Below are 20,654 nucleotides of genomic sequence, written 5' to 3' on the forward strand. Positions count from 1 at the left end.
GAAATTAAACAAGAAAGCTCTGGTCCAATTCAAACGGCCATAACTTTTGACATGAGTGTATGATTGAGGCCCATGATATATAGAGACGCTCGAAATTGAATAATGGAAGTTCTCGAGAAATTAAAATTGTCATAACTTTTCACTCGGATGTCCGATTCAGACACATAATATATCGAGACGCTTGAAACCTAACAAGGAAGCTCTGGTCCAATTCAGAGGGCCATAACTTTTGACATGGGTGTACGATTGAGGCCCGTGATGTACCGAGAAGCTTGAAATTGAATAACGGATGCTCCCTAGAAATTCAAATGGTCATAACTTTTCACTCGAATGCCAGATTTAGGAACAAAATATATAGAGACGCTCGAAATTGAACAACAGATGCTCTCTAGAAATTTAAATGGTAAAAATTTTTCACTCGGATGTTAGATTCAGGCACATAATATATCGAGACGTTCGAAATTGAACACTGAAGCTCTGGTCCAATTCAAACGGCCATAACTTTTAACATGGGTGTATGATTGAGGCCCATGATGTATCGAGATGATAGAAATTGAATAACGGATGCTCTCATGAAATTCAAATGGTCACAAGTTTTCACTCGTATGTCAGATTCAGGAACAAAATATATAGAGACACTCGAAATTGAACACGGAAGCTCTGGTCCAAATCATATGGCCTAAAATTTTGACATGCTTGTACGATTGAGGCCCATGATATATCGAGATGCTAGAAATTGAGAAATGGAAGTTCTCGAGAAATTCAAATGGTCATAACTTTTCACTCGAATGTCAGATTCAGGAACAAAATATACAGAGCCGCTCGAAATTGAACAACGGATGCTCTCTAGAAATTTAAATGTTAAAAAATTTTCACTCGGATGTTAGATTCAGGCACATAATATATCGAGACACTCGAAACTGAACAGGAAGATCTGGTCGAATTCATATGGCCATAACTTTTGACATGGGTGTACGATTGAGGCCTATGATATATCGAGACACTCGAAATTGAAAAATGGAAGTTCTCGAGAAATTCAAAGGGTCATAGCTATTCGCTCGGATGTCCGATTCAGGCACATAATATATCGAGATGCTCGAAATATAACACGGAAGCTCTACTCTAATTCAAACGGCCATAACTTTTGACGTGGGTGTTCGATTGACCCCCATGATATATCGAGACGCTACAAATTGAACACAGAAGCTCTGGTCCAATTCAGGCCGCCAAAAGTTTTGACTTGGATGTACGATTGAGGCCCATGATATATATAGATGGTCGAAATTGAAAATTGGAGGTTCTCGAGAAATTCAAATGGTCATAACTTTTTACTCGGATGTTCGATTCAAGCACATAATATATTGAGACGCTTGAAATTGAATATGGAAGCTCTGGTCCAATTCAGACATCCATAACTTTTGACATGGGTTTACGATTGAGGCCCATGATATATCTAGATGCTCGAAATTGAAAAATGGAAGTTCTCGAGAAATTCAAATGGTCATAACATTTCACTCGGATGTCCAATTCAAGCACATAATATATCCAGACGCTTGAAATTGAACACGAAAGCTCTGGTCCAATTCAGACAACCATAACATTTGACATGGGTGTACAATTGAGGCCCATGACATATCGAGACGCTTGAAATAGAATAACAGAAGTTCTCGAGAAATTCATATGGTCATAGCTTTTCACTCGGATGTCCGATTCAGTGACATAATATATCGAGACGCTCGAAATTGAACACGGAAGCTTTGGTCCAATTAAAACGGCCATAACTTTTGACATGGGTGTACGATTGAGGCTCATCATATATTGAGACGCTCGAAATTGAAAAATAGATGTTCTTGAGAAATTCAAATGGTCATTACATCTCCCTCGAAATTCCGATTCAACCACATAATATATCGAGACGCTCGAAATTGAATACGGAAACTCTGGTCCAATTCAAACGGCCATAACTTTTGACATGGGTGTACGATTGCGGTCCATCATATATCGGGACGCTCGAAATTGAAAAATAGATGTTCTCGAGAAATTCAAATGGTCATAACATTTCGGTCGGATGTCCGATTCAGGCACATAATATATCGAGACGCTCGAAATTGAACACGGAAGTTCTCGTCCATTTCAAAAAGCCATAACTTTTGACATGGGTGTACGATTAAGGCCCATCATGTATCGAGGCGCTTAAATTTAAAAACGGATGCTCTGTAGAATTTCAAATGGTCATAACATTTCACTCGGATGTCCTGTTCAGGCACATAATATATCGAGACTCTCAAAATTAAACACGGAAGCTCTGGTCCAATTCAAACGGTCATAACCTTTGACATGGGTGTACGATTGAGGCCTATGATATATCGAGACGCTTGAAATTGAAAAATGGAAGTTCTCGAGAAATTCAAATGGTCATAACTTTTCACTCGGATGTCCGATTCAGGCACATAATATATCGAGACGCGCAAAATTGAACACGGAAGCTCTAGTCCAATTCAGAGGGCCATAACTTTTGACATGGGTGAACGATTAAGGTCCATGATATATCGAGACACTCGAAATAGAACAACAGAAGTTCTCGAGAAATTCATATGGTCATTACTTTTCACTCGGATGCCAAAATCAGACACATGATATATCGAGACGCTCGAAATTGGACATAGAAGCTCTGGTCCAATTCAGACGGCCATAACTTTTGACATGGGTGTATGATTGAGCCCCCTGATATATCGAGACACTCGAAATTGAAAAATTGAAGTTCTCGAGAAATTCAAAGAGTCATAACTTTTAACTCGGATGTCCGGTTCAACCACATAATATATCGAGACACTCAAGTCAGGGTAGACGCCACTTCCAGTGAAGGAAGATAAGTCAGGGTAGACGCCACTTCCAGTGAAGGAAGATAAGTCAGGGTAGACGCCACAAGGATTACCTTGATAAGTCTGATAATTGGTTCAACAAGGAACCCAGAGAGAAACTCTCACCAAATTTTATCAAATGCCCAAAAGTTTTTTTTATTCAAAACAAAAACCAATACTTATAGTGTAGCTGAACAAAAAGATAAAAATAGACATGGGTCTTCCAAACAGTTTGGGCCAAAATTACAATAAATAAAAATTATAACTAAAAACTTATTTAACTCTGGCCTTCAAGTTAGTTTGGGCCTTCAGCAACAATTAATAGTCTTGATAGTGTCTCTGCCTCTAGGCCTTCATCCTTCTCCACTTGGGCCTTCATCCTTCGCCACTCGGGGGCTTTGTCCTTCTCCACTTGGGCCTTCGTCCTTCTCCACTTGGGCCTTTAGCCTGTATTTGTGATGAGAATCATGAAACTGGCCAAATACAGGCTAAAGGCCCAAGTGGAGAAGGACAAAGCCCCCGAGTGGAGAAGGATGAAGGCCCAGAGGCAGAGACACTATCAAGACTATTAATTGTTGCTGAAGACCCAAACTAATTTGAAAGCCCAAGTTAAATAAGTTTTTAGTTATAATTTATTTTTATTGTAATTTTGGCCCAAACTGTTTAGAAGGCCCATGTTTATTTTTATCCTTTTGTTCAGCTACACTATAAGTATTGGTTTTTGTTTTGAATAAAAAAAACTTTTGGGCATTTGATAAAATTTGGTGAGAGTTTCTCTCTGGGTTCCTTGTTGAACCAATTATCAGACTTATCAAGGTAATCCTTGTGGCGTCTACCCTGACTTATCTTCCTTCACCGGAAGTGGCGTCTACCCTGACTTATCTTCCTTCACTGGAAGAGGCGTCTACCCAGACTTATCTTCCTTCATCGGAAGTGGCGTCTACCCTAACTTATCTTCCTTCACCGGAAGTGGCGTCATCCCAAACCTTCGTAGCCTGTATCAAACGATCCGCTCCTACTCAAGTTCACATCAATTTGGCCAGTTTCATGATTCTCATCATTCCCTCCTTCTTGGAAAACATTTGCCCTCAAATGTCCAGGATCATCACCGGGTTCAAGTACCAATTCCTTCCTTTTCTTGTGGGCTTGCTTGGCATAGCTTTCATTCTTCTTTGCAATTTGCACCTTCACTTGGTCATACAATCTTTTCACATACTCAACTTTGGCATGTGCATCCTTATGCTGAGTCTCTTGGGGCTTGCTGTTGTAAGTTGGCCTATTAGGCAATGAAGCTCTAGGAAGGAGATCAACTTGATGTTCTATGCCTCTTGAAGGTGGCAGTCCATGAGGAATCTCCTTAGGAAAGACATTTTTAAATTCTTGCAATAAGGGTTGAACACTAGGAGAAATAGAAATAGTAAACTCATTACAATAAGGGTTCATGAGCAGGTAACACTTTCCTCACTTCACTCGCCTCTGCAAAATAATTAAATTTTCTCTCATGGGTATCACTCTCTCTCTTATGTGTATCACTCTTTTCCTCGGGTGTATCACTCTTCTTTTTCATATGCCTCTGTGGTGCCTCACTATTTTCTTTCTCTTGTTCTCTCTTTTCTCTCATTCTGATTTGGTCATCACACACTTCTCTAGGGGATAGAGGTTTAAGAGTAAACAAGGAAGATTTGGCTATTCGTCTGTAGAGCTCTTCTTTGTTACGGTTCAACAAACGTTGCATTTGTGTAGTCATCGCGTCCAGAAATAAGCGCTGAGATTCGTCCAGTTGATGATATACACCACCATTGTCACCAGCTCCTGCCATGATTAAGGAGCAAAGAATTTTGCAGTAATTTAAAAAAAAAAAGATTCAGGACCTCACCACACTCTACTCACGTGTTTCTCTCTTTGATGGTAGTTCACTCGTGTTTGATGCTCTCAATATAGGGCTTTTGTGTGATATTTTCACTCTTGCCTTTTACCACTCACTCCCTCTTAAGTTCCTGGATGGACCGAATTAGACACACAAGGTAATATAAAATAAAAGGAAAGACAATATAATTATCAGAGTAACAGATTTGATTTGGGATAACAACTTGGACTTGATTTGGATAGCATATTGGATTTGATTTGGATTACAGATTAGATTTGGATAAAAAAATTTGATTTGATTTGATTTGGATAATAGATCAGATTTGGATAACAAATTAGATTTAATTTGGATAACAGATATGATAACAAATAAGATAACAGATAGGATAACACATAAGATAACAGATATGACAAGTAAACTTCAAATGCTCATAACTTTTGCTACGGTTGTCTGTTTGAGGCCCACTATATATCAAAACACTCATAATTCAGAGGAGAATCTAGATAAGGGTATTTGTTCCACGATTTTCTTTCCAAAAAAACACCTCTAAATGCCTCAATTTCGTGTTCAAAGATCAAACACCCACTTTTTTTTTTCAAAATTTTTGCAACTTTTTTTTTGACACAAAGTGTGAAAGACACAAGAAACAAGAACAAGAACGAAACAAGATGTAAACAAGAACGCAAATAACAGAACACAAGACGCAAACAAGAACGAAACAAGATGTAAACAAAAATGCAAATAACAGAACACAAGACGCAAACAAGAACGAAACAAGATGTAAACAAAAATGCAAATAACAGAACAAGGACAAAACACGAACCTGGACAAATTAAAAATAAAAATAATAGGATAGGATAGAACCTGTATCAAGAGCCGAAGCTCTGATACCAGATGATGTGAACCTGAGTAGGAGCGGATCGCTTGATACAGGCTGTAGAGTTTTTGGATGACGCCACTTCCGGTGAAGGAAGATAAGTCAGGGTAGACACCACAAGGATTACCTTGATAAGTTTGATAATTGGTTCAACAAGGAACCCAGAGAGAAACTCTCACCCAATTTTATGAAAATGCCAAAAGTTTTTTTATTCAAAACAAAAACCAATACTTATAGTGTATCTGAACAAAAAAGATAAAAATAGACATGGGCCTTCCAAACAGTTTGGGCCAAAATTACAATAAATAAAAATTATAACTAAAAACTTATTTAACTTGGGCCTTCAAGTTAGTTTGGGCCTTCAGCAACAATTAATAGTCTTGATAGTGTCTCTGCCTCTGGGCCTTCATCCTTCTCCACTTGGGCCTTCATCCTTCGCCACTCGGGGGCTTTGTCCTTCTCCACTTGGGCCTTCGTCCTTCTCCACTTGGGACTTTAGCCTGTATTTGGCCAGTCTGCTACACAGCTTGTGATAATTAAACTGTTTTTCCTGTTATATACCTTGTGGCGTCTACCCTGACTTATCTTCCTTCATCGGAAGTGCCGTCTACCCGGACTTATCTTCCTTCATCGGAAGTGGCATCTACCCTAACTTATCTTCCTTCACTGGAAGTGGCGTCAACCAAAAACTCTATAGCCTGTATCAAACGTTCCGCCCCGTAAGGTTCACATCGTCTGGTATCACAGCTTCGGCTCTTGATACAGTTTCTATCCTATCCTATTATTTTTCTTTGTAATTTGTCCAGGTTCATGTTTTGTCCTTATGCGTCTACCCTGACTTATCTTCCTTCACCGGAAGTGGCGTCATCCAAACCTTCGTAGCCTGTATCAAACGATCCGCCCCGTAAGATTCACATCATAACATTTCACTCGAATTTCCAATTCAGCCACATAATATATCGAGACGCTCGAAATTGAGCACGGAAGCTCTGGTCCAATCGAGACGGCCAAAACGTTTGACATGGGTGTATGATTGAGGCCCATGGTGTATCGAGACACTCGAAATTGAATAGCGGATGCTCTCCAAAAATTCAAATGGTCATAACTTTTCACTCGGATGTCCGATTCAGGCACAAAATATATCGAGATGCTCGAAATTGAACACGGAAGCTCGGATCCAATTCAAGCGGCCAAAATATTTGACATGGGTGTACTATTGAGGCCCATGATATATCGAGACATTCGAAATTGAAATATGGAAGTTCTCGAGAAATTCAAAGGGTCATAGTTATTCACACAAATTTCCGATTCAGAGACATAATATATTGAGACGCTCAAAATTGAACACGGAAGCTCTGGTCGAATTCAAACGGCCGTAACTTTTGACATGGGTGTACGATTGACCCCTATGATATATCGAGACGCTCAAAATAGAACAACGAAAGTTCTTGAGAAATTCATATGGTCATAACTTTTCACTCGGATGTCCGATTCAAACACATAATATATCGAGACGCTCGAAAATGAGCATGGAAGATCTGGCCCAATTCAAGCGGCCAAAATATTTGATATGCATGTACGACTGAGGCCCGTGATGTATCGAGACGCTCGAAATTGAAAAATGGATGTTCTCGAAAAATTCAAATGGTCATAGCATTTCTCTCGGATGACCGATTCAGGCACATAATATATCAAGATGCTCGAAATTGAACACCGAAGCTCTGGTCCAATTCAGACGGCCATAACTTTTGACACGGGTGTACGATTGACGCCCATGATGTATCGAGGCGCTAGAAATTGAAAAACGGATGCTCTATAGAATTTCAAATGGTCGTAACATTTCCCTCGAATGTCCTATTCAGGCACATAATATATCGAGACGTTCGAAATTGAACACGGAAGCTCTGGTCCAATTCAGACGGCCATAATTTATGACATGGGTGTACGATTGAGGCCCATGATATATCGAGACACTCAAAATTCAAAAATTGAAGTTTTCGTGAAATTCAAAGGGTCTTAACTATTCACTTGGATGTTCGATTCAGGCACATAATATATCGAGACGCTCGGAATTGAACCCGGAAGCTCTGGTCCAATTTCAAACAGGCATAACTTTTGACATGGGTTACGATTGAGGCCCATGATTTATCGAGACGCTTGAAATCAAGCAACGGATGCTCTCTTGAAATTCAAATGGTAATAACTTTTCAGTCTGATGTCAGATTCAGGCACATAATATAACGAGACGCTCGAAATTGAACACGGAAGTTCTGGTCCAATTAAAACGGGCATAACTTTTGACATGGGTGTACGATTGAGGCCCATCATATATCGAGATACTCGAAATTGAAAAATAGTTGTTCCCGAGAAATTCAAATGGTCATAACATTTCACTCTAATTTCCAATTCAGCCACATAATATATCGAGACGCTCAAAATTGAGCATGGAAGCTCTGGTCCGATTGAGACGGCCAAAACTTTTGACATGGGTGTATGATTGAGGCCTAGGGTGTATCGAGACACTCGAAATTGAATAGCGGATGCTCTCTAGAAATTCAAATGGTCATAACTTTTCACTCGGATGTCAGATTCGGGCATATAATATCGAGACAATCGAAATTGAACACGGAAGCTCTGGTCCAATTCAAACGGCCATAACTTTTGACACGGGTGTACGATTGAGGTCCATCGTATATCGATACGCTCGAAATTGAAAAATAGATGCTCTGTAGAATTTCAAATGGTCATAACATTTCGCTCGAATGTCCTATTCTGGCACATAATATATCGAGACGCTCAAAATTGAACACGGAAGCTCTGGTCCAATTCAGACGGCCATAACTTTTTACATGGGTGTACGATTGAGGCCCATGATTTATCGAGAGGCTCGAAATTGAAAAATGGAAGTTCTCGAGAAATTCAAATGGTCATAACTATTCACTCGGATATCCGATTCAGGCACATAATATATCAAGTTGCTCGAAATTGAACACGGAAGCTCTGGTCCAACTCTAATGGCCATAACTTTTGACATGGGTGTACGATTGAGGCCCTTGATGTATCGAGGCACTAGTAATTGAACAACAGATGCTCTGTGGAATTTCAAATGGTCATAACATTTCACTCGGATGTCCTATTTAGGCACATAATATATCAGGACTCTCAAAATTGAACACGGAAGCTTTGGTCCAATTCAAACGGTCATAACTTTTGAAATGGGTGTACGGTTGAGGCCAATGATATATCGAGACGCTCGAAATTGAATAGTTGAAGTGCTCGAGAAATTCAAAGGGTCATAACTTTTAACTCGGATGTCCAATTCAGGCACATATTATCGAGACGCTTGAAATTGAACACGGAAGTTCTAGTCCAATTCAGAGGGCCATAACTTTTGACATAGGTGAACGATTGAGGCCCATGATAAATCGAGACACTCAAAATAGAACAACAGAAGTTCTCGAGAAATTCATATGCTCATAATTTTTCACTCGGATGGCCGAATCAGACACATAATATATCGAGACGCCCGAAATTGGACACGGAAGCTCTGGTCCAATTCAGATAGCCTTAACTTTTGACATGGGTGTACGATTGAGGCCCATGGTATATCGAGACGCTCGAAATTGAGAAATGGAAGTTCTCGAGAAATTCAAATGGTGATAACATTTCACTCGGATGTCCGTTTCAGCCACATAATATATCGAGACACTCGAAAAGTAACACGGAAGCTGTGGTCCAATTCAAACGGCCATAACTTTTGACATGGGTGTACGATTGAGGCCATGATGTATCGAGAGGCTTGAAATCGAACAACGGATACTCTCGAAAAATTCAAATGGTCATAACTTTTAACTCGGATGTCCAATTCAGGCACTTAATATATGTAGACGCTTGAAATTGAACACGGAAGCTCTGGTCCAATTCAGACAACCATAACTTTTGACATGGGTGTACGATTGAGGCACATGATTTATTGAGACACTCGAAATTGAACAACAGAAGTTCACGAGAAATTCATGTGTTCATAGCTTTTCACTCAGATGTCTGAATCAGACATATAATATATCGAGACGCTCGAAATTGGACACGGAAGCTCTCGTCCAATTCAGATGGCATTACTTTTGACATGGATGTACGATTGAGGCCCATGATATATCGAGACACTCGAAATTGAAAAATAGATGTTCTCGAGAAATTCAAATGGTCATAACATTTCACTTGGATGTCAGATTCAGGCACAAAATATATGAGAAGCTCTAAATTGAACACAGAAGCTCTTGTCCAATTCAAGCAGCCATAACTTTAGACATGGGTGTACGATTGAGGCCCATGATATATCGAGACACTCGAAATTGGAAAATGGAAGTTCTCGAGAAATTCAAAGGGTCATAACTATTCACTCAGATGTCCAATTCAGGCACATAATATATCGAGACACTCGAAATTGAACACGGAAGCTCTAGTCCAATTCAAATGACCATAACTTTTGACATGGGTGTACGATTGACCCCCATTATATATCGAGACTCTCAAAATAGAACAACGAAAGTTCTTGAGAAATTCATATGGTCATAACTTTTCACTCGAATGTCCGATTCAGACACAAAATATATCAAGATGCTCGAAATTGAACACGGAAGATCTGGTCCAATTCAAACGGTCAAAACTTTTGACATGGGTGTACGATTAAGGCCCATGATGTATCGAGACGCTCGAAATCGAACAACGGATGCTCTCTTGAAATTCAAATGGTCATAACTTTTCACTCGGATGTCAGATTCAGGCACATAATATATCGAGATGCTCGAAATAGAAAACGGAAGCTCTGGTCCAATTCAAACGGCCAAAACTTTTGAAATGGGTGTACGATTGAGGCCCATGATGTATCGAGACGCTCAACATCGAACAGCGGATGCTCTCCTGAAATTCAAATGGTCATAACTTTTCACTCGGATGTCAGATTCAGGCACAGAATATATCGAGGCGCTCGAAATTGAACACGGAAGTTGTCGTCCAATTCAAACGATCATAACTTTCGACATGGGTGTACGATTGACCCCCATTATATATCGAGACGCTCAAAATAGAACAACGGAAGTTCTCAAGAAATTCATATGTTCATAACTTTTGACTCGGATGTCCGATTCAGGCACATAATATATCGAGACACTCGAAATTGAACACGGAAGATCTGGTCCAATTCAAACGTCCAAAACTTTTGACATGGGTGTACAATTAAGGCCCATGATGTATCGAGGCGCTAGAAATTGATAGAATTTCAAATGGTCGTAACATTTCGCTCGAATGTCCTATTCAGGCACATAATATATCGAGACACTCGAAATTGAACACGAAAGCTCTGGTCCAATTCAAACAACCATAACTTTTGACATGGGTGTACGATTGAGGCCAGAGATGTATCGAGGCGCTAGAAATTGAACAACGGATGCTCTATAGAATTTCAAATGGTCGTAACATTTCGCTCGAATGTCCTATTCAGACACATAATATATCAAGACGCTCGAAATTGAACACGGAAGCTCTGGTCAAATTCAGACGGCCATAACTTTTGGCATGGTTGTACGATTGAGGCCCATGATATATCGAGACACTCGAAATTGAAAAATGGAAGTTCTCGAGAAATTAAAAGGGTCATAGCTATTCACTAGGATGTCCGATTGAGGCAAATAATATATCGTGATGCTCGAAATTGAACATAGAAGCCCTGGTCCAATTCAAACGGCCATAACTTTTGACATGGGTGTACGATTGACCCCCATGATATATTGAGATGCTCAAAATAGAACAACGGAAGTTCTCGAGAAATGCAAATGGTCATAACATTTTACTCGGTTGTCCGATTCAGGCACATCATCTATCGAGATGCTCGAAATTGAACACAGAAACTCTGGTCCAATTCAAATGGCCATAACTTTTGACATGGGTGTACGATTGAGGCCCATGATTTATCGAGACGCTTGAAATTGAACAACGGATGTTCTCTAGAAATTCAAATGGTCATAGCATTTTGCTCGGTTGTCCAATTCAGGCACATAATGTATCGAGACGCTCAAAATTGAAGAAAAAAAATAGGATAGGATAGGATAGAACCTGTATCAAGAGCCGAAGCTCTGATACCAGATGATGTGAACCTAACTATGATGAGAATCATGAAACTGGCCAAATACAGGCTAAAGGCCCAAGTGGAGAAGGACAAAGGCCTAAGTGGAGAAGGACAAAGCCCCCGAGTGGAGAAGGATGAAGGCCCAAGTGGAGAAGGATGAAGGCTCAAGTGGAGATGGATGAAGGCCCAGAGGCAGAGACACTATCAAGACAATTAATTGTTGCTGAAGGCCCAAACTAATTTGAAGGCCCAAGTTAAATATGTTTTTAGTTATAATTTTTATTTATTGTAGTTTTGGCCCAACCTATTTAGAAGACCCATGTCTATTTTTATCTTTTTGTTCAGATACACTATAAGTATTGGTTTTTATTTTCAATAAAAAAAAACTTTTGGCATTTTGATAAAATTTGGTGAGAGTTTCTCTCTGGGTTCCTTGTTGAACCAATTATCAGACTTATCAAGGTAATCCTTGTGGCGTCTATCCAGACTTATCTTCCTTCATTGGAAGTGGCGTCTACCCAGACTTATCTTCCTTAACCGGAAGTGGCGTCTACCCAGACTTATCTTCCTTCACTGGAAGTGGCGTCTACCATGACTTATCTTCCTTCACTGGAAGTGGCGTCATCCAAACCTTCGTAGCCTGTATCAAACGATCCGCCCCGTAAGATTCACATCAAACTAGGAGCAGATCGCTTGATACAGGTTACAGAGTTTTTTGGATGATGCCACTTCCGGAGAGGGAAGATAAGTTAGGGTAGACACCACTTTCGGTGAAGGAAGATAAGTCAGGGTAGACGCCACAAGGATTACCTTGATAAGTCTGAGATTGGTTCAACAAGGAACCCAGAGAGAAGCTCTCACCAAATTTTATGAAGATGCCAAAAGTCCTCCTTATTAAAAACAAAAACCAATACTTATAGTGTATCTGAACAAAAAGATAAAAATAGACATGGGCCTTCTAAACAATTTATGCCAAAATTACAATAAATAAAAATTATAACTAAAAAAATATTTAACTTGGGCCTTTAAATTAGTTTGGGTCTTCAGCAACAATTAATAGTCTTTGTAGTGCCTCTGCCTCTAGGCCTTCATCTTTCTCCACTTGGGCCTTCAATCATCATCAATGGCAGCTATACAAATGACCAGCCTTGTCTCCATGACGTGTTGGACCTGTTTAAGTCTGCCTCGGGTCACGGGCCCTTCAAGTGCTTCATGGTCCTTGTCCTTAGTTATGTCCTCATCACAAATTCTAATGACACTAACCTTTTACTCGGATGTCTGATTGAGTCCTGTAATATATCGAGACGCTCGAAATTGAAAACAGAAGCTCCTAGCAAATTCAAACAACAATAACTTTTTACTCGAATGTCCGACTGAGTCCCGTAATATATCGAGACGCTCCAAACTAAAAATGGAAGCTCGTATGAAATTCAAACGACAATAAATTTTTACTCGGATGTTCGATTGAGGCCCGTAATATATCGAGACGCTCCAAATTGAAAACGAAAGCTCTGAGCAAATTGAAACAACAATAACTTTATACTTAGATGTCCGATTGAGTCCTGTAATATATCGAGATGCTCGAAATTGAAAACAAAAGCTCTGAGCAAATTCAAACGACAACTTTTTACTCGGATGTCCAATTGACTCCCGAAATATATCGAGATTCTCAAAATTGAAAACAGAATCTCGAGCAAATTCAAACGACAATAACTTTTTTACTCAGATGTCTGATTGAGTCCTGTAATATATCGAGACGCTCAAAATTAAAAACGGAAGCTCGTGGGAAATTCGAACGACAATAACTTTTTACTCAGATGTCTGATTGAGTCGTGTAATATATCGAGACGCTCGAAATTGAAAACGGAAGCTCGTAGGAAATTCAAACGACAATAACTTTTTACTCGGATGTCCAATTGAGTCCCGTAATATATCGAGACCCTCGAAATTGAAAATAGAAGCTCCTACAAAATTTAAACGACAATAACTTTTTCCTCGGATGTTCGATTTAGTACCGTAATATATCAGACGCTCGAAATTGAAAACAGATGCTCCTAGCAAATGAAAACCGCAATAACTTTTAACTCGGATGTCCAATTGAGTCCCGTAATATATCGAGACGCTCGAAATTGAAAACGGAAGCTCGTAGCAAATGCAAACCGTAATAACTTTTAACTCGGATATCCAATTGAGTCCCGTAATATATCGAGACGCTCGAAATTGAAAACGGAAGCTCATAGCAAATGCAAACCGCAATAACTTTTAACTTGGATTTCTGATTGAGTCCCACAATATATCGAGATGCTCGAAATTGAAAATAGAAGCTCCTAGCAAATTCAAACGACCATAACTTTTTAAGGATGTCCGACTGAGTCCCGTAATATATCGAGACGCTCCAAATTGAAAACGGAAGCTCGTATCAAATTCAAACGATAATAACTTTTTACACGGATGTCCAATTGAGCCCGTAATATATCAAGATGCTCGAAATTGAAAACAGAAGTTCTTAGTAAATTCAAACGACAATAACTTTTTACTCGGATGTCCGATTGAGTCCCGTAATATATTGAGACACACCAAATTTAAAATGGAAGATCGTATAAACTTCAAACGACAATAACTTTTTACTCGGATGTCCACTGAGTCCCGTAATATATCAAGACGCTCCAAATCGAAAATAGATGCTCGTAGAAAACTCAAATGACAATAACTTTTTACTTGGATGTCCGATTGAGTCCCGTAATATATCGAGACACTCCAAATTGAAAACAGAAGCTCGTACCAAATTCAAACGAAAATAACTTTTTACTCGGATGTCCGATTGAGTCCCGTAATATATCGAGACCCTGCAAATTGAAAACGGAAGCTCGTAGCAAATTCAAACGCTCGCCGATAATATTTTTTTACGGTAGAGGATGCTTTTTTGTTCGGTGTTGTCGTAAAAATTTACAATATAGGTCGGCTAGGTTTTTTCGTTGGAACTCAACCGAAGTTGTGTTTCGACCGACACCTGAATGTTTTCATTTGCTTGGCAAGGAAAACATTAGCCAACCTCGGCAAAAAAACATGATTCACCGATACTGATCGAAAAACATGCTAGTCGATGTCGGCCAGGAATGATGACCGATCGAGGTTTAAAAAAGAAGCATCACTGGATGACGCCAATCGAACATTTCCTAATAGACATCAGCCAAATATGATGTGAACCTGAGTAGGAGCGGATCACTTGATACTGGCTACGAAGGTTTGGATGACGCCACTTCTGATGAAGGAAGATAAGTCAGGGTAGACGCCACAAGAATTACCTTGATAAGTCTGATAATTGGTTCAACAAGGAACCCGGAGAGAAACTCTCACCAAATTTTATCAAAATGCCAAAAGTCTTTTTATTGAAAACAAAAACAAATACTTATAGTGTATCTGAACATAAAGATAAAAATAGACATGGGCTTCTAAACAGTTTGGGCCAAAATTACAATAAAAATAAATTATAACTAAAAACTTATTTAACTTGGGCCTTCAAGTTAGTTTGGGCCTTCAGCAACAATTAGTAGTCTTGGTAGTGCCTCTGCCTCTGGGCCTTCATCTTTCTCCACTTGGGCCTTCAATCATCATCAATGGCAGCTATACAAATGACCAGCCTTGTCCCTAAGACGTGTTGGGCTTGTTTAAGTCTGCCTCTGGTCATGGGACCTTCAAGTGCTTCATGGTCCTTGGTTATGTCCTCATCACTCCCTCCTTCTTGAAAAGGATTTGTCCTCAAATCCAAGGCTCCTCCATCTGCATCAAAAAGAGATAGATCAGACACATTGAAAGTGGCACTTACATTATACTCACTAGGCAAGTCAATCTTGTAGGCATTGTCGTTGATCTTCTCCAACACTTGGAATGGTCCGTCTCCTCTAGGTTGAAGCTTGGACTTCCTGTGTTTTGGGAACCTCTCCTTCCTCAGGTGTACCCAAACCCAATCACCTGGTTCAAGCACGACTTTCTTTCTGCTTTTGTTGGCTTGCCTTGCATAGCTCGCATTTTTCTTTTCAATTTGAGCCTTCACTTGCTCATGCAACTTCTTCACATACTCAGCTTTAGCCTGTGCATCCTTATGCTTAAACATAGCAATGTTAGGCATAGGCAACAAATCAAGAGGAGTCAAAGGATTAAATCCATACACTATCTCAAATGGTGAACAATTAGTTGTGCTATGGACAGCCCGATTATAAGCAAACTCAACATGAGGCAAACAGGCTTCCCAAGATTTAAGATTTTTCTTTAAAATAGTCCTAAGAAGTGTGCCTAAAGTCCTATTGACTACCTCAGTTTGACCATCAGTTTGTGGGTGACAAGTAGTAGAAAACAACAATTTAGTACCAATCTTACCCCACAAGGTCCTCCAAAAGTGACTAAGGAATTTTGCATCCCTATCACTGACAATGCTCCTCGGTAATCCATGAAGCCGCACTATTTCTTTGAAAAACAAATCAGCCACATGACAAGCGTCATCCACTTTCTTGCAAGGGATGAAGTGTGCCATCTTAGAAGACCTGTCAACAACAACAAACACAGAATCCTTTCCATTCTTGGTTTTGGGCAGCCCCAAAACAAAGTCCATAGATATGTCAGTCCAAGGATATTCAGGAACAGGCAAAGGAGTATACAATCCATGAGGTTTAACCTTAGATTTAGCTTGTTTACACACAATGCAATGACCACAAAACTTATGCACATCACGCCTCATATGAGGCCAAAAGAAATGCTCTTGCAGAATTTCCAGGGTCTTTTGAACCCCAAAGTGTCCCATCAACCCCCCCTCATGTGATTCACTCACAAGCAACTCTCTAATGGAACACTTAGGCACACACAATTTATTTGCTTTAAACAAGAATCCATTATGCCTATAGTAACCATTTTCAGAAAACTTTTCACATGCAGCAAAAATTTCAGCAAAGTCCACATCATGCACATACATGTCTTTCAAAGACTCGAGACCAAACAACTTAGTTTCAAGCATAGCAAGTAAAGCATGTCTCCTAGACAGTGCATCAGCCACTACATTCCCTTTCCCCTTTTTATGTTTGATGACATATGGAAATTGCTCTAAAAACTCTACCCACTTAGCATGCCTCTTATTAAGCTTTCCTTGGCCTTTTAAGTATTTTAAGGACTCGTGATCACTATGGATGACAAACTCTTTGGGTAATAGGTAATGCTGCCAAGTTTGTAAAGCCCTAACCAAAGCATACAATTCCTTATCATAAGTTGAATAGTTAAGGGCAGCGGCTCCTAACTTTTCACTAAAATAAGCTATCGGATGTCCCTCTTGCAATAAAACAGCCCCAATACCCACATTTGACGCATCACACTCAATTTCAAATGATTTTGCAAAATTAGGCATAGCAAGAATGGGTGCATTAGTTAACCTATGTTTGAGGGCAGCAAAGGCCTCTTCTTGTTTCTTACCCCATTTGAAACCCACATTCTTCTTAACAACTTCAGTTAGAGGAGCAGCCAATGTACTAAAATCCTTAACAAATCTCCTATAGAAACTTGCTAAACCATGATATCCCCTCACCTCACTCAGGGTCTTAGGTGTTGGCCATTCTTGGATGGCCTTAACCTTTTCCACATCCACCCGTACTCCCTCAGCACTAACAACAAAACCCAGAAACACCACATGATCAGTACAAAAGGAGCACTTTTCTAGGTTGGCATACAATTTTTCTTTCCTAAGCACACTTAAAACAGATTGCAAATGTTGAACATGCAAATCAAGACTAGTGCTATAGATAAGAATATCATCAAAGTACACCACCACAAATTTCCCAATAAATTCCCTTAAAACATGGTTCATCAATCTCATGAAAGTACTAGGTGCATTAGTCAAACCAAATGGCATAACCATCCACTCATACAAACCATATTTTGTTTTAAAGGCAGTTTTCCATTCATCTCCCTCTCTGATTCTAATCTGATTATAGCCACTTTTCAAATCAATTTTAAAAAACACACATGCACCATACAGTTCATCAAGAAGATCATCTAACCTGGGGATTGGGTGCCTATACTTGATGGTGATGTTGTTTATGGCTCTACAATCAGAACACATCCTCCATGAGCCGTCCTTCTTGGGTACTAGAATGACAGGTACAGCGCACGGACTCATACTATCTCTCACCCAACCTTTGCTCAGGAGTTCGGATACTTGCCTTTCGATCTCCTTAGTTTCTTGTGGGTTGCTCCTATAAGCTGGCCGATTGGGCAAGGACGCTCCTGGAATGAGATCAATGTGATGCTCAATTCCCCTCAATGGTGGCAAACCATCTGGTACACTTGCTGGAAACACATCATCAAAATCCTGCAGAAGAGACTGAATACTAGAAGGCAATTTAAATTCATCAATTGGGTTAGCATGCAACATCTGACGTTGAGAAAACAATAAATAGAGGGGTTGTCTCGCACAAAGCACCCTCCTCACCTCCCTTTTTGTTGCTAAATAAAGCTGTTTGCCCTCAAGTGTTTCACTCTTTTTGTTTTCTCTCTTTTCCCTCTCAAGTGTTTCACTCTTTTTCTTTCCTCACCATCAACATATCACCCTGCATAGCTTCCTCCTCATAGTCTTCTTCTTCACTGATTTCAGACTCACTAGTGATTTCTCCATCAGCCTTCATGATCATGGTCCTCCTGGTTGGACATTCAGAAGCAATATGTCCTCTGCCTAAGCACTTGAAACATTTTATGTTTCTGGTTCCAGTATTGGATGAGGAAGTGGAGGTGTTATGTTTGCTTCCACCTACACTGGGCATTGCTGACTTTCCATGCGGGGATGTGGCTGCAGGTCGGAACGAATTACCTCCCTCCTTCTTGGATCTGTTGGCCCAGTTTTGGTTGTAAGTATTGGGTGAGTTCCTCCTTGTTGCACTTTTTCTTTTAATTTTCTGTTCAACCCGGAGCGCCCTATGTAACAAGTCATCCAACACCACATACTCCTGTAATTCAACAACATCTCTGATTTCAGGGTTTAGACCATTCAGGAAACGAGTCATTGTGTCTTCGGAGTCCTCTTCGATGTTGGCCCTCACTAACGCCATTTCCATCTCTTTATAATATTCTTCCACGGTTAAATTCCCTTGGGACAGCCCTTGGAGTTTCTGTCGCATGGTTCTGTTATAGCTAGTGGGCACATACCTTTTTCTCATCACCCTTTTCATCTCAGTCCATGTATCTACCTCTCGCCTTTCCTCTCTCAACATTTCTCTTTGGTATTTATGCCACCAAACAAGGGCATAGTCGGAGAATTCAGCTGTTGCTAGCTTGACTTTCTGCGCATCAGTGTAGTCATTGCAGGCAAATACGTGCTCAGTCTTCATTTCCCAGTCCAGGTAGGCATCTGGATCACTTCTACCTTTGAAGGGAGGAACATTGAGCTTTACTCCCTCAACCCGGTTCTGCCTCGGTCCGTCATTACCACCATTGTTACCTCTATTCCCATCTATATTTCGTCTAGCATTCTGATTGGCTTGGTTCTCCAAAGCTTCTAGTCGTCCATAGACCTCCTCATTGGTACGGTCCAGCAAACGTTGCATCTGTGCATTCATCGCATCCAGTAACAGACGTTGAGCGCTGTCCAACTGATGATACTCGTCACCACCACCACCTGCTCCAGCCATAATTCAACAGGAAAAAAAATGTGCAATAAAAATTATTAAGGTTTCAGGACCTCACAACACTCTACTCACGTGTTTAACTCTTAGATGGTAGTACACTCGTGTTTAATGCTCTCAATAGGCTTTTGTGTAATGTATTCCCTCTTGCCTTTTACCACTCGTGTTTCCTCTTAAGTTCTTGGATGGACCAAATTAGACACACAAGGTAATATAAAATAAAAGGAAAGGCAATATAATGATCACAAACAGATTTGATTTGGGATAACAACTTGGACTTGATTTGGATAATAATATATTAGATTGGATTTGGATAACAGGTGAGCCTTAATTTGGGTAACAGATATGATAACAAATAAGATATTATAGATAGGATAACAAATAAGATATTAGGTAGGATAACAGATAAGATATTAGATAGGATAACAGATAAGATATTAGATAGGACAACAGATAGGACAAGTAAACTTCAAATGCTCATAACTTTTGCTACAGTTGTCCGTTTGAGGCCCACTATATATCAAAACGCTCAGAATTCAGAGGAGAATCTAGATAAGGGGATTTGTTCCACAATTTTATTTCAAAAAAAAAAAACACCTCTAAATGCCTCAATTTCGTATTCAAAGATCAAACAACCACTTTTTTTTCAAAATTTTTGCAACTTTTTTTTTTTTGCAACTGTTTCCCTTTTTTTTTTCTTTCTTTCTCTTTCTTTCTTTCTTTTTTTTCGTTTCTTTTTTTTTTTCTCTATTTTTTTGTTTTTTTTTTTCAGACGTCCAGCTATTAGAATTCGTTCAATAGGCAATCATCATTAGGCAAATTTGACAATTTAGCAATTCGGCAATTAGGCAATTTTTACCCCAAACAGAATTCGAATAGGCTGAAACAAAAGTTATGAAGAAAAGACAGAATACAATATGATAGGCACAAGAACAAGAAACAAGAACTCAAACAAATTTTTTTTTGACACAAAGTTTGAAAGACACAAGAAACAAGAACAAGAACGTGACAAGAACAAGAACAAGAATGCAAATAACAGAACAAGGACAAAAACACGAACCTAGACAAATTACGAAGAAAAAAAAATAGGATAGGATAGGATAGGATAGAACCTGTATCAAGAGCCGAAGCTCTGATACCAGATGATGTGAACCTGAGTAGGAGCGGATCGCTTGATACAGGCTACGAAGGTTTGGATGATGCCACTTTCGGTGAAGGAAGATAAGTCAGGGTAGACGCCACAAGAATTACCTTGATAAGTCTGATA

The sequence above is a fragment of the Glycine soja genome, chromosome 4, assembly GCF_004193775.1.
Source record: "Glycine soja cultivar W05 chromosome 4, ASM419377v2, whole genome shotgun sequence".
Taxonomy (NCBI): domain Eukaryota; kingdom Viridiplantae; phylum Streptophyta; class Magnoliopsida; order Fabales; family Fabaceae; genus Glycine; species Glycine soja.